This window comes from Gopherus evgoodei, chromosome 3 (genome assembly GCF_007399415.2).
Source record: "Gopherus evgoodei ecotype Sinaloan lineage chromosome 3, rGopEvg1_v1.p, whole genome shotgun sequence".
Lineage (NCBI taxonomy): Eukaryota > Metazoa > Chordata > Testudines > Testudinidae > Gopherus > Gopherus evgoodei.
The window spans coordinates 48,514,013-48,527,179 of NC_044324.1; the positions used below are offsets into that span (position 1 = coordinate 48,514,013).

The window sequence follows — 13,167 nt, forward strand, 5'->3', positions numbered from 1 at the left end:
CTGTAGAATTTGGTGACGATCTCTGTTATTCATTATATATTCACTTATCGATTCACTTTCTAAACTCAAATAAAAGGTAATGTTACATATTTCTAGTGATGGCTACTTCCTGGGTGTGCATTTGTATTCATTTCCATTTTATTATTGTCACTGGGAGAGGGCATAAATCAGACAGTAGTCTATTATTGAAGCCGTTTGATAAACAGTTGGAGCCAGATTGTGTTTGCCCCTTGTACAGAGGAGAACTGAGGATAAGGGCACAAAGAAGCACTCCTTCTTGCTTCTTCTGGGCCAGGAATAATGCAGCCCTTGCACTCTCCTGAGACTGGACTACTTCCTCTTAGCTCCCCCTGGATACTAGTTATCCAAAAGGGGGCAGAAAGGGGGAAGGAGGAGGTGGGCCCATGGACTCAACCCTCATCAGAAGATCTTACCAGTAACACAGGGAGAGCATGCAGCACCATCTTAAGGGTTGGTGCAGTGAGCATGCTCCTCCTCATTGCTTTGAATCACGGGGAGGCACATTCTGGCTTGAAGCTCTCCCTGGTAAGGTGCAGCTGGGTATTGTCTCCCAAGCAACTAGCACCTATCAGGCAAAATCTGGTCCCTTGATTCTGTACATTAATTGTAGGGTTAATATAAAAATATTATTTCATTTGTAGTCATAAAACAGCCTTACTGATCATATGTTTTGGCATATACAGTTATGGACCAGGACACCATTGTGCTAAGTGCCGTACAAACACAGAACAGAAAGAGTTCCTGCCCCAAAGAGTTTACAATCTAAGAATAAGGTAAGAAATGACAGTGGAAAGGGTACAAAGTGATGTGGTGTCCACTGATCACTCAGAATCAGGGAGTCTGACAGAGATCTGCTGCATTTAATGTCTGAGTTCTAACTGATCAGCATTATGTTATGCAGCATATTATGCAACAATTCATTTCCACTGGCTCATGCCAGAGACTCTGAAGGGTGCATTTCTCCACATCATCTTCTCCAGCTAAACACAACAATTAAGAATCAATATTAACGTAACACAAAATGTTAAATACTTATAACCAACCTGCTAATTAAACTAACTAGCAATGTTCAATTAGTCTCTGAGGTGCCTTGCCTCATTGTTTTATACACCTACAAGGCAGGGCCAGCTTTAGGCCTATTCCACCAATTCCCCCGAATCGGGCCCCGCGCTTAAGAGGGCCCCGCACCCAGTGAGAATCCCTTCCCTGGCTAGAGGCACCTTTTTAATTTTTACTCACCTGGCGGCACTTCAGGTCTTTGCCGCTGAAGACCTGGAGCGAGTGAAGGATCCACCGCCGAAGACTCGGAGCACCGCCTGGTGAATACAAGCCCCAAGTGTTTTTTTACTTTTTTTTTTTTTTTAAAGTCATCCCTGCCGGGTCCCATCGAAACTGTTCAAACTGGGCCCCTGTCATAGTATAATTCCCAAATCTGGACCTTAGCGTCCAAAATATGGGTACTAGCATGAATTCCCCTAAGCTTAATTACCAGCTTAGATCCTGTAATGCTGCCACCAATCAGGACTTAGAGTAGAGCGCCTGATAGACTCTGGTCTCCCCCAAAACCTTCCCTGGGGACCCCAAGACCCAAATTCCTTGAGTCTCACAACAAAGGGGAATAAACCATTTCCCTTCCCCCTCCTTTCTTCCTCCCAGCTCTTTCCCGCCCTGGGTACACTAGGAGATCACCGTGATTCAACTCCTTGAATCACCACACAGAGAGGAATGATACCTTCCCCCAGAGGCAATCCAGATTCAAGCTCTGTGAATCTAAAACAAAGGGATTCCCCCTTCTCCCCTCCCTCCCTGTTAAGTGCAGACTCAATTCCCTTGAGCATCAACAAGGGGAAAAAATCAGACAAGTCTTAAAAGCAAAACTTTTAATAAAAAGAAAGAAAAAAATAAAAGGTCTATCTCTGCAATTTAGATGGTAAAAAGTTACAGGGTCTGTCAGCTTAAGAAATTGGAGAAACAGCCTCCTCCAATAGAAATACAATTTAAAATACTTCCAGCAAATGACACAATTGCAAGTAAAGGAAAACAAATAAAAAGACTATACCGCCTTTCTACATTTGTACTCACAAAATTGGAATAGAAGACTAGAGAGCCTGTAGGTATGTGTGGTCACTTTCAGAGCCCAGAGAGAACAAAGCTAAACCCAAAAAACACACACAAAGGTTTCCCTCCACTGAGATTTGAAAGTATCTTGTCTCCTGATTGGTCCTCTGGTCAGGTGTTGCAGGTCACTGCCTGTTAACCCTTTACAGGTGAAAGAGACATTAACCCTTAGCTATCTGTTTATGACAGCCCCGCACTTCCTAAAGCCGGCCCTGCTACACGGCACCCCGGAGATATCAGCACCACTGTTCTCAGTAAGTCCATTACTTCTGGTTGTTCCTTATCCAGAGGCTCAGCTGTCTCACCCTTGTCTACGACCTTGTTGGGAAAGATGGCCAGTTCAGGGACGCTTATCTCTAGGGCCCTACCAAATTTGCGGCCATGAAAAAACGTGTCACGGGCTGTGAAAACTGGTCATTTGTGTGCTTTTACCCTATACAATACAGATTTCACAGGGGAGATCAGCATTTCTCAAACTTGGGGTCCTGATCCAAAAGGGAGTTGTGGGGGGGGGTCCCAGTGTTATTTTAGGGGGTGTGTAGCCTGGGTGGCTGGAGAGCGGCAGCTGCTGACTGAGGGCCAGTCCTGCAGGCAGAAGTGCAGAAGTAAGGGTAGCAATACCATACCATGCCATCCTTACTTCTGTGCTGCTGCTGGTGGCGGCTCTGCCTTTAGAGCTGGGCTCCTGGAGAGCAGCCATCTCTCTCTAGCTGCCCAGCTCTGAAGGCAGGACCACTGCCAGCAGCTGTGTAGAAGTAAGGGTAGCAGCACTGCCACCTCCCCCCTACAATAACCTTGCGACCCCCCCCCACCCGAAACAAGTTCTTTTTGGGTCAATACCCCTACAATTACAATACCCATGAAATTTCAGATTTAAATAGCTGAAATAATGAAATTTACTATTTTAAAAATCCTATGACCGAAATTGATCAAAATGGACCGCGAATTTGGCAGGGCCCTACTTATCTCCCTCCCTTTCAGAATCTGGAGAAGCTGTTGAATATGCACAAACACGTGCACTGTTTTCTAATGACTTCAGCCAGAATCCTGCTGATATATTAAGCTTCTTCTTTCCTGTCACTTATCTAATCACGGTTGGCTACTTTTATAGACTTCTTCTTATAAAACTCAAGATTATAAACCTGTGTGTTGTGCAAATTGGTCTTTTTAAGGTTCACTGATATCCAGTCCATGTATTGAGTTTTTGGTCTTCTCCTTGGTCATCTTCCATCCATGATCATTGTAAGGGCCATCCAACCAATCTAACTTTTGGGTCTCCTCTGGACATGTCCATACTAACATAGCTTAGCCTTCAACTTGTCTTCAACTGGGGCACCCAGCATTAGGCCCCTCACAACCTCATTTAATTTCCTCTCATGGAGTGTCCAACCATTTGCCCATCTCAAAATCTTCATTTTCATGGCGGAGAGCATGTTGATTTATTTTCTTATGGCTTGCCATGTTTCTGTTCTGTACATTAGGATGGGTCAAAGTACAGTTTTATGTACTCCACCTTTTAACTTTATTAGCATCTTTTAATCACAAAGAAATGGGATCATTTGCACTAAGTACCTTTGGTACAATGCCAGGAATCGCTCGGGAGAACACTATTGTCAGCAACCATTAATCGAAGATACTTAAATTCTTTCACTCTAAGCTCTCTTTCTGTATTATCCTTTATGGTGGATCCTCCTCCCTCAGTTATCATAGCCTCAGTCTTATCAACATTCACTCTAAGTTCCACCTGCTCAACACTGTGTTGTCACTGTTCAAAGTTGGTTTGCAGGGTCTCACAATGTTCCATCCATATAACTACATCGTGAACAGTATATTCCAAGGCAGCTCCTTTCACATATTCTTACTTATCAAGAAAGATGCAAAACAAAAAAGGGCTGAACGTTGAGCCCTCATATAGGCCAATGTTTACTGGAAATTCTCCATGTAGCCCTATTTGGTTTTGGCTACAGTACTCACTCCAACATACATATCCTGGATAAGGCAGACATATCCTTCCGGCACACCTTTCCATCGCAAGCTCCACCAAACTCATTCTCTTGGCACATGATTGTAAGCCTTCTCCAAGTCCACAAAATAATCATGCCCTGTTGCCAGCTCTCTTTTCTCTGAACTTCTCCATGGAGAATTGTACAGCGAATATGGTATCAATTGTACTTCTTCCAGGCATCAATCTGTACTGACCCTTCCAAATTTCACCTCTTCCACGCAGATGCTTTTCAATAATCTTACATACATTCACAGAATGTGACATCACTTTAATTGGCTGATAATTACAATCAGTGGGATATCTCCTTTATGTTTAAAAATGAACACCACAAAGCTTTTATGCTATTCATCTCATATTTTCTCTTTCTTAACAACATAGTTTAACAGACTTGTAAAATGTTCCAAGGTTTCCCTTCCTAATGACTTCAGCACATCTCCTAGTACTTCATCTGGCCCTGTGCTTTCTCCTTTTTCATTTTCCTTAAGTGCCTGTACAATGTCTTCCTCTTGCATGCTATGTTCTTAGTTCCTCCCTTGGATTTTCCTCATTCATCACTCTTTCAAAATAATCACTCCAGACTTTATTGATTGATTCACTATTTGTTTGTAATATGTTCATTTCTAACATAAGCTAACTTGTTTGCATCCTTCGTTATTTTCTCTCTTTCCTAGGTGAGTTTGTAGATGATCTTTTCTCCCTCATATCCTCCCAGTCGGTTATATAGCTGTTCATTCAAAGGCCAAAATTTTTAGCTATCACAACACTCCTTTTTTGCCTCCATATATGCCATTTATAATCTTACATGCTACTGGCCTGCCATTTTTTTTAAAAGTTATCTTTCTCTTCTCAAAAGATTCTTTAACTTCAGGGTTCTACCACCAAGTCTCCCTTCTTATTCTTTTTTGGCACTGGTTTAATCACTCCTAGGATTCCATGTGCCATTTCCAGCAATGTTAATTTTAGTTTATGCCAGTTAACCTCCACATATCACCTCCTCCATTTAGGAAGGCAGTCTGTGCATTACTTCTTGTTTAAAGATTTTTCATTTCCATCTTTATGTTTCTACCACTTACACCTTTCCGATGGCAAGGGTTCAGATGTTTCCGAGTTCTCTGCATTTTGAAGTCCACAATAAGTCTGTGCTGGTTCATGTTGCACTTACTAGATATTATCTTTCAACTGATTATTCGTGATCTATTACTTTTTGTTAAAAAGAAGTCAATTTGGGCACTGGCATAAGTTATGAGAAGGCTTTATCTCTTTTGAAAGTGTGCATTTGTAATGACCAAGTCTAGTGCCAGACAACTCTATAGGAATGTTTACCCCTCTGGGTTTCTGGTTCCAATGTTGTCTCCTCCATGGAATGTTTCATATCCAGCTTTTGCAACTGCAACATGTGCATTTAGATCTGCTCTGATATTATCTTCTCATTGGGGGGTATGTTTCCAATAAGGCATGGGAAAACTCCTCTTTTACCTTTTAATCCTCTCCTAGCTGTGATGCATACCCACTTACTGCATGGATAGTTATCTCTTCCCAACACAGTTTAACACTCATCAGTTGGTCTGATCTTCTGGTAACCTCAAACACATGCCACTCCATAGTTTCATTCAGAATAACTCCAACACCACTTCCTGAATAGTAGATTTTGTAACCTTCTACCAGTATCTTAGATTTACAACCTTTCCATTTAGTCTCCTGTACACATGCCATATTTACTCTTCTCTTTATGCCCTCAGATCGCTCCAAGCTTCTTCCAGTCAGCATTGCTACATTACAACTTGCACATCACAGCTTACTCCTCTTAATCACTCACTTCTTACTTTAGCAGCCTGTGCCCAGTTACAACAGTTAGGCAAGGCTGTTGTATATTGCTCACAGGGAATGTCTTAACCCTCTGAGGTACAATGACATGGATATCAGTTCACAAGTATAGTGACTGGACAAGCTTCACAGGTTGGCTGTCCAAGCCTGATACCCTTGGTTTAAAATCAGAGTTTGCCTTCTTCTATGTGAGTTGCCTACCAAGACTTAGAAACCTCACTTGCCCCGGAAAGATTTACTTTAATGGCTTTGACATCCATTTTCATAGGGTCTATGTGGCATTTTATACAGGTAGCTGCACCACTACCTACCCCATCATGCCAGCTGAGAGATGCCACCAGTTGGTCTGTAATCGGTTATTGGATATTAATAGCTGTCCTGCATCTGTCTGAAAGGAGTTGGTAACTCCTTCATGGGAGGATGCATCAAAACATACAAAAACATTTGGCATCAGCTCTCTCTCCAAAACATTCTCCCCTTGCAGGTAATGAAAAATGCTCCCTTTTTACACATTAAATTATTTTGGATCTATACATAAGGAGAACATATTTTTTCCCTCTACAATGACCAACAAGTATACCATTCTGTTGTTTTTTCTACCCTCTCTATGATTCTCAGAGCAATGAGCTGAACCAGCTCCTCTTTTAGCCTCTGCCTTAGGGCAAAGGGAACTTTCCCTTTCCTAGAGATGTGAATTGTGGGGCACTTGGGCTCTTTCAGCTCTATTCTATGTTGAGAGCTCAAACACTTCCTCAGTTGTTTTGGTCCCCTGTCTTCCAATGAGTGCACCTTCTTGACGAGACCAAGGGCTTGATATGTTTTTAATCCAATAGTGGATTCTCTTTCTGGTGGTAATATTACAAATTGTATCTTTTCCAATATGTTATTTAGCCATAAATACACGACAGGCAGCCCTGAGTTCTACCCATTTACCTTCCACTATGTCTTTTCTTTCAGTGATAATACCACTGTTTCTGACATCTATGTCCAACTTAAAATTTGCTTTCAGATTGGTAGTCCAATCATCTTGTGGTCCTATGAAGAATTCCTCTCAGCCAAAGATGCTGTGGTTGGCCTCTTTGTCCATGCTGTGCACAGTCTGTTGGTGCATGCAAACTGTTACGAAGTGATGTATCCATTGTAGTTCCTGAATCTTTTCCTCATATGCTAGGCATTTTCTTGGCTTGTGTTGTTTGCTGCATGATGTGCAACTCCATGTGCTGTTTTTGGTGGACTCCGACTTTGAGCTTTGCATGCTTTTCTATTTCAGGTCTCTCTTCTTGTATGGTTTTGGATTACCTATCATCTCTACATTGCCAGGGCACAATCCACCCTCCACAAACTTCAGTCTGGACTAGGTGACTTCTTTTGCTTGGCAAATTGTAATTGCTTTGTCAGTGATTAGTTCTGAGTCTTCCAATAGTTTCTCTCTCTCTGAGTTGTTTGTCTCAGATCCTCATCACAATCTGGTCTCCTATCAGGGATTCTGTTAAGCCCTCACAATTGCAAGATTGTATCTTCAGACTTGGATCAGTCACAAAATCTTTTATAGGTTTACATTCTTTTTGTACTCAGTTTTTAAAAAAAAAGACGGTTACTTACCTTTGTAACTGTTGTTCTTCGAGATGTGTTGCTCATATCCATTCCAGTTAGGTGTGCGTGCGCCGCGTGCACGCTCGTTGGAGACTTTTTACCCTAGCAACACTCGGTGGGCCAGCAGGTCGCCCACTGGAGTGGCGCCGGCATGGCGCCTAATATATACCCCTGCTGGCCCACTCGCTCCTGAGTTCCTTCTTGCCGGCTACTCCGACAGTGGGGAAGGAGGGCGGGTGTGGAATGGATATGAGCAACACATCTCGAAGAACAACAGTTACAAAGGTGAGTAACCGTCTTTTCTTCTTCGAGTGCTTGCTCATATCCATTCCAGTTAGGTGATTCCCAAGCCTTACCTAGGCGGTGGGGTCGGAGCAAGACGTTGCGGACTGCAAAACCGCTGCGCCAAAAGCGGCATCGTCTCTAGCTTGCTGTACCAGCGCATAGTGTGATGCGAAGGTGTGCACGGAAGACCATGTGGCTGCACGGCAGATTTCCTGTATGGGGACATGAGCCAAAAACGCGGCCGAGGAAGCCTGAGCCCTGGTAGAATGGGCGGTCAGGGGTCCCGTTGGCACACTGGCCAAGTCGTAACATGTCCTGATGCAGGACGTGACCCAGGATGCGATACGCTGGGAGGAGATTGCCATGCCTCTCATGCGCTCTGCTACTGCCACAAACAATTGTGGTGAACGCCGAAAGGATTTTGTTCTCTCAATGTAGAACGCGAGAGCTCTTCGGACGTCCAAGGAGTGGAGCTGTTGCTCTCTTCGGGATGAATGCGGCTTTGGGTAAAAGACTGGCAGGAAGACGTCTTGGTTAATATGGAAGGCGGAAACGACCTTAGGGAGGAACGCCGGGTGCGGTCGCAGCTGTACCTTGTCCTTAAGGAACACCGTGTACGGAGGGTCCACGGTCAGAGCCCGAACCTCCGAGACTCGCCAGGCCGATGTAATAGCGACTAGGAAGGCCACCTTCCAGGATAGGTACAGCAGCGAGCATGTGGCTAAGGGCTCGAAGGGGGGCGCCATGAGCCTGGTTAGAACCAGGTTCAGGTCCCAAGTAGGGGTAGGCCGTCTGACCTGGGGGTAGAGCCGCTCCAGGCCCTTGATAAATCTTGACACCATTGGGTGAGAAAAGACGGACTTGCCAGCCTCGCCTGGGTGGAAGGTGGATATAGCCGCGAGGTGGACGCGTAGAGAGGAGATCGCCAAGCCGTGCTGCTTGAGAGACCACACGTAGTCCAAGATGGTGGGGACTAGTACTGCGAGTGGATCGTGGTCGTGTTGACTGCACCAGCAGCAGAAGCGTTTCCATTTCGCTAGGTAGGTGGAACGCGTGGAAGGCTTCCTGCTGCCCAACAACACTTGTTGTACTGCATCGGAACAGCGCAACTCGGCTTGGCTTAACCAGCCAGGAGCCATGCAGACAGATGGAAGGACTGTAGATCCGGATGGCGCATCCTGCCGAAGTCCTGTGTGATCAGGTCCGGCCAAAGAGGTAGGGCAATCGGGTTTGCCAGGGAGAGATTGAGCAGCATGGTGTACCAAGGCTGCCGCGGCCACGCCGGAGCGATCAGGATGAGGTGGGCCTTGTCTCTCCGGACCTTGATCAGGACTCGATGGACGAGAGGGAATGGTGGGAAAGCGTAGCAAAGGCGACCCGTCCACGGTATGAGAAACGCGTCCGACAGGGAGCCCGGGGAGTGGCCCTGCAGAGAGCAGAACACCTGGCATTTCCTCTTCAATCTGGAGACGAACAGGTCTATCTGGGGAAACCCCCACCTCTGGAAAATGACATAGAGGACGTCCGGACAGATGGACCATTCGTGGGACAGGAAGGATCTGCTTAGGTGATCCGCCAGGGTGTTCCGCACTCCCGGGAGAAAGGAGGCCACTAGATGAATAGAGTGGGCTATGCAAAAGTCCCACAGACGTATTGCTTCCTGACACAGCGGGGAGGACCGAGTCCCGCCCTGCTTGTTGATGTAATACATGGCCGTTGTGTTGTCCGTGGATACCGCAACACAACGACCGTGCAAATGGCGTTGGAATGTCTGGCATGCTAGGCGAACGGCCCGTAGCTCTCGCACATTGATGTGAAGAGTCAACTCTCTCTGTGACCACAGGCCCTGTGTACGCAGGGTCCCCAGGTGCGCCCCCCAGCCCAGCGATGATGCGTCCGTTGTTAGGGACGCTGATGGCTGTGGGGCGTGAAACGGGAGGCCCGCACACACTTGGGAGGGCATTGTCCACCAGCCTAGAGAGCCTAGAACATTCGGTGGAATCGTTACAATTGTGTCTATGGCATCCCTGCGTGGTCGATAGACCGACGCGAGCCAGGTCTGCAACGGGCGTATGCAGAGTCTTGCGTGTCTGGTGACGAAGGTGCATGCGGCCATGTGCCCCAGGAGAGCGAGGCACGTTCGAGCAGATGTGGTCGGGAAGGCCCGCAGGCTTGTGACCATGGACACTATGGCTTGGAATCGGTGCCGGGGGAGGCTGGCTGTCGCGAGGTTGGAGTCCAGCACTGCCCCTATGAATTCTATGCTCCGCGTAGGCACCAGAGTGGACTTGCCCGGATTGATGGTCAGGCCTAGGCTCGCAAACAGCTCCGTGATGATGGCGATGTGTCCGGTCACCTGCTCTTCCGACGTGCCTCAGATGAGCCAGTCGTCGAGGTAAGGGAAGACATGGATACGACGACGTCGCAGGGCAGCAGCGACAACCGCCATACATTTGGTGAACACCTGGGGGGCCGATGAGAGCCCAAAGGGGAGAACCGTGAACTGGTAGGGGTCCTGATTCACCACAAAGCAGAGATACCGTCTGTGCGGGGGGAAGATCACAATGTGGAAGTACGCATCCTTCATGTCGAGAGCGGCGTACCAATCTCCTGAATCCAGGGAAGGAATGATGGTTCCTAATGTTACCATGCGGAACTTGAACTTTTTGATGAATTTGTTCAGGCCTCGCAGGTCCAGGATAGGTCGTAGGCCCCCTTTTGATTTGGGGATTAAGAAGTACCGGGAATAAAACCCCTTGCCCCTTAGCTCCCTTGGCACTTCCTCTATAGCCCCAATGGACAGGAGCTTGTGAACCTCCTGGACGATAAGTTGCTCGTGAGAGGGGTCCCTGAAGAGGGACGAGGAGGGAGGATAGGAGGGGGGTGGAGAAACAAACTGAAGATGGTAACCAAACTGCACCGTGCTCAGGACCCAACGATCCGAAGTCAGCTGGGACCAAGACGGTAGGAAGTGGCTTCTCAGACCAGGAAGTGTTACCCCTTTGAGGACCTGACTGTCGTCTGCGATTTGGCCGGCCTCGCCTCCGGTTGAAGTCTTGTCTGGGGCGAGGCGGGGGGTAAGTGCGCTGATGGTAGGGGCGGAATGGCCCTCTCTGAGTCTGGGGCGTATGCATTCCCAGAGAACGCATGATGACCCCGTTATCCTTTAGGCTCTGTAGCCTGGGATCCGTCTTTTCAGAGAAGAGACCCTGCTGGTCGAATGGCAGGTCCTGGATCGTGTATTGCAGCTCCGGCGGTAGTCCGGAAGACTGCAGCCACGATATACGGCGCATGGCTACGCCCGACGCCAGAGTCCTCGCTGCTGAATCTGCGGCATCTAAGGATGCCTGTAGCGAGGTTCTGGCGACCCTCCTGCCCTCTTCCAGGAGAGATGAAAATTCCTGGCGTGAGTCCTGAGGGAGCAGCTCTGCAAATTTGCCGACAGCCTCCCAGGTGTTGTGGCTGTAACGGCTCAGGAGGGCCTGCTGGTTCGCCACACGGAGCTGAAGGCCTCCAGCAGAATAAATTTTACGTCCCAGCAAGTCCATGCGTCTGGCTTCCCTGGATTTTGGAGCAGGAGCCTGTTGGCCATGGCGTTCCCGGTCATTGACTGACTGTACCACCAAGGAGCAGGGAGCGGGGTGTACGTAGAGGTACTCATACCCCTTGGATGGTACCATATACTTCCTTTCCACACCTCGGGCAGTGGGTGGAATGGAGGCCGGAGACTGCCAGATGGTGTCCGCCTTTGCCTGGATCGACTTAATGAAGGGGAGGGCTACCCTGGTCGGTGCCTCCGCCGAGAGGATGCTTACTACCGGGTCCTCTACTTCCAGGACTTCCTCTACAGGAAGGTTTATGTTTTGGGCCACTCGCCTCAACAGGTCCTGATGTGCCCGGAGATCGATCGGCGGGGGCCCTGATGAAGACGAGCCCGCTACCGCCTCATCCGGGGACGAGGACGAAGACACCCCAGGGAGAAGCGGTTCTTGCACTGAAGCCTCGTGCAGAGGGGCCTTCGTTTCCCGGGAATCCTGCTGCCCCATGGTATCCGTGGGGTCTTCCTCCGTACCTGAGGGGGGGGGCCGACTGATTGTGGCCTCTGGTGCACGACGCTCCGGTGGGTTGGAGCGAGCTTGTCCCGAAGGTTCGCCCTGGGCTTGGTGGTATGCCCAGGGCGTCCAAAAGGACCATTGAGGTGGACCCTGGTCCGTGTGGGCGTGCACATCTGAACCCCCGTAAGAGGCGCTGTCCATATGGGACGAAGCGGACGAGTGCCTCGAAGGCCAGGGAGGAGCCGCCGATGACTGTGGCAGGCCTCTGCGCATCCCGACTTCGCTGCGCGGTGCCGGTGAACGGTACCGGGAGTCATGGCGGTACCGTGATCTAGACCGGGACCTGCTACCGGCTCGGTGCCGGGAGGTCGACCGGTGCCGGCCGCTGCCGTGCTGGGATCGGCTGCGGTATGAACGTCGGTGCCGCGATCTAGACCGGTGCCGAGAGTAGTACGACGGCGACCTGGATCTCGAACGGTGCCGCGAGTACGACCGGTGCCGCAGGTAGCGGTCCCTGGACTGCGAGCGGCATTTAGATCTCGAGCGGCGACGCTGTGAGTGGTCCCTCGATTTAGATCGGGACCACTGCTCGGTAGTGCCTGGCGAATGCGGCCGTACCATGGCGGGCTTGCCCAGCGATTGTATAACCCGCACCGGCGGTGCCGGGGGTTGGGGCAGCTCGGGCTCTGTCAATGCGATGATGTCGCGTGCCGCTGAGAAGGTCTCTGGCGTGGAGGGCGCGACGAGCTCGACCCCTGTCCTCACCGGGGAGCTGAATGGCACCGGACTCAACGGCCTCTGAGGGGACGGAGTCGACGGTGCGGCGACGCTCGGTGCCGCGGCAGATGACGGTGCCGGGCAGTCAGATTTTGAGGCACGCTCTGACTGTGGTGCAGTTGCAGGCACCGTAGGAGCCCTGTGCTTTTTGCTCCTCGGGGAGAGGGAGCGGTGCCGGCTAGGGTGCCGGGCCGGTGCCGAGCGGGAAGTTGGAGCCCTCGCCGGCGCCGGGCGGTCCGGAGCGGAGGCGACACTTGGTCCCGGTGCCAGAGTCGGTGCCGACGGTGGGGGAGTCAGCGCTGCCTCCATCAGGATCTGCTTCAGGCGACTGTCCCGCTCTTTCTTAGTTCGGGGATTGAACGCCTTGCAGATCCGACACTTGTCCACAAGGTGGGACTCGCCTAGGCACCTCAGACAGGAGTCGTGCGGGTCTCCTGTTGGCATCGGCCGATGACAGGCCGCACAAGGCTTAAAGCCGGGTGAACCGGG

The 13,167-nt window shown here is 49.4% G+C and overlaps 1 long non-coding RNA gene across 1 annotated transcript in view; it reads left to right on the plus strand.

Annotated features, from left to right (window-relative positions):
• Positions 1 to 752: 752 nt before the first annotated feature.
• The window catches only part of LOC115648240, a 31,607-nt gene continuing 19,192 nt past the window's right edge, over positions 753 to 13,167 (plus strand). The window contains exon 1 of the long non-coding RNA XR_003999498.1: positions 753 to 794. This is a non-coding gene — a long non-coding RNA (uncharacterized LOC115648240). The remainder of the gene's footprint in view (positions 795 to 13,167) is intronic.